This window comes from Lupinus angustifolius, chromosome LG06 (assembly GCF_001865875.1).
Source record: "Lupinus angustifolius cultivar Tanjil chromosome LG06, LupAngTanjil_v1.0, whole genome shotgun sequence".
Lineage (NCBI taxonomy): Eukaryota > Viridiplantae > Streptophyta > Magnoliopsida > Fabales > Fabaceae > Lupinus > Lupinus angustifolius.
In genome coordinates, this window is record NC_032014.1 from 23,083,097 (window position 1) to 23,085,671 (window position 2,575).

Genomic DNA, 2,575 nt, shown 5'->3' on the forward strand with positions numbered 1-2,575 from the left:
GACGTTCATTTCTTTACTAATTACTTACAAAAATAGCACTCCAACATCAGTGTGGTAACTACTTACTAAGTAATGAGTAAATAGGGGCAGTTGTGAACACCCAATTTCGTCCAGGCCATTTCCAAAATAAAATAGAACATCCTTCATCGATTTGTGAGAATTGCTATTCATCAGTGATTAGTGCCAAACAAATATATACAAAAATAAAAATAAGAATAAAACAACTTTTATTTTATTTCATTATACAACAGAGTTCTGTACATGCCAATAGGTTTTGAAGTGCTGCCTGACATGGGGAAATCTAGAAGAGTTTGATACTTGGGATGTTTGATATAAGCAAGAGGCAGGTTGTCCAAGACATCATTGGTCGTGAGACATTTGCATAGATTCAGAAACCAGCAGTTTCGTCACCAAGGGATCACTAATAATCCAGCATCATAAAATCTACTAGCACTAATCGAGGTCAATGTTTTAAAACAAAAGCAATGTTCCTAAAGGTAAGCGTTGCAATGTTCATATGCATGTTAGCGGTGATGCTTATACTTTGAGCCTTTGGACACCTCCCATGCTTCCCGGTCCGCGCATTTCCTCATCTTGGTTGGGTCATACACAAAGAATAGAGCATTCGCATTATGTTTACAATTCTTCCGGTGCGCCTATTTTTTTTAGCAACCAATAACAAATGCTCATAACCTTGATAACGTCATCAAACTGCCAAATTGGAAGAAGCAAAGTGAGTACTATAAGAGTGGGTAATTTCAACAAAGGAAAAGAAATAGGTGAAGAAGTTAGACACTTATCCCACATCACTATACGCATGACCATAAATCTTCAGCCTTATGTTCATTACAGACTAAATCCTGGCCATGTTACTGCAGCAATAAGACCAACCTCTGAATGCAAACAGTAAAATGAATTCAGAAAACAAAAGAGATTGTGTTAAAATAGAGTTGCATAGTCTCAAATGTCATAAATAAATAAAGCAAATCATAATCAGATCAATCACGTAATGAATTCAGAAGGGAAGAAGAGTCATTTGTAGGTTACAAACTAATGCAAGAAGTAACAGTCAACTAGAATTCATCACATATTCCCTTGATTTACTACACATTATTTTCGAGCAGTTAGGAAATTAAGGGGCATGTAATCAGACAGATTTCTTGGAGCAGGGTATCAGGGATAATTAAGCAAATGCAAACCAGAAGGCATGTTGGTTTCAGTTACATAATCAGCCTAATTGCAACAGTAAAGAGCAGTCATAGAGCAGAGTTCTTATAAGTTACTGGATCAAAATGGGCAGCCCAGGGGTCTACCTTCAAACAGTATAAAAGGGGATACATATATCATATACAGCCATACAGGGGCACTCAGGAGGAGAAGAGAGGGTACAAAAAACAGCCATCAGATGAGACAACCATAAGAAGAAAATCAGTAGAAAGAGATAGCAAACCAGATTGCAACAGTGATAAAAAAAGAACAGAGATTACAGACACACATACATCGCAACATATGCAGGGAGGTATAAAAAAAGAGATATCAGACATACACACAAAAGGAGAAGAAAAACTCATACATGTGCACATAATAACTCAGTGAGCACACAGAGGAGAAACAATCAGAGACATCAGAAGGTGAAGAATTCAGTCAATTCATAGCAGGTGCAGAAATATCCAGGAACAAGAATCGTCCGGGATGACATTCAAGGAGTAAAAGACCGGGATACACATTCAAGTAAGTTGCTTATTTCATTCATTGCCAGCCATATGATTTACCTAGTTTACGTTCCAAATATTATAAGAATACAAGAACCCATATTCCATTAAGAACTAAAACTAAGTAATTACATCCCGACAGTCTTAATATATGATTTGTTCATGAACGAATTCCCACCCAAAATTAGTGCCTTACATATATCCTCAATCAACACAAGCATTAAAGGGAGAATTAAAATCCGAATAGAAGAAGGATATGATTTGTTACAAAAGGCCCGCCACTGTCGATTCAAATGGTGACCTTACTGCCTTCATCACCAAATTAGGACCACCGTACATCGATCACGTCCATCCCGTTCCTTTGCCCTTAACAAGCTACTATAAGGATTAACTATGTGATAATTAGAACTAAGAGATGAAGGTCCATAGGTAAAGGAATAAGGAACAAGAAGCGAATTAAGAAACAAAAATGCGAAGAAGAACCAAATCACCATAAACCACCGAGAGTGAGAATCGAACCACTGCAAATCACCACCGTCACGAACCAGTGCCATATCGCTCTCGGTTGCCCACTGCCATAGACGAAGAAGCTTGGTGGCTTTGAGGCTTCACCGTCGATGGATCTCTTCGGTGAGCTCGGTTTAGCCATAAACCGTTCCCTTTGTCGGCGCCGTTGAGATGAGAAGGACGGAGAACAAAGAAGGAAGGGAGATAGCATGTCGAAGCAGTGTCGTCATCGTCTCTTTTGCCGACGTGAGCCTCTTGCTCGCCATTGCTGCCGCTGGATTGAAAGAAGAAGACAAAGGGGGAAATGTTGGATTTAGGGATTTCATTCCCTTTTTGGGTCCCCTTCACGTGCAAAT

General features: G+C 39.1%; 1 long non-coding RNA gene across 2 annotated transcripts; it reads right to left on the reverse strand.

The window, feature by feature from the left end:
- LOC109350265 lies at positions 211 to 2,575 on the reverse strand. Of its 2 annotated transcripts, XR_002108095.1 has the most exons (3): positions 2,232 to 2,575; positions 806 to 893; positions 211 to 711 (listed from the first exon to the last, which is right to left on the reverse strand). It is a non-coding gene; the product is annotated as an uncharacterized LOC109350265 (long non-coding RNA). The 2 variants fall into 2 exon arrangements; XR_002108094.1 differs by lacking the exon at positions 2,232 to 2,575 and having other exon boundaries at positions 806 to 957.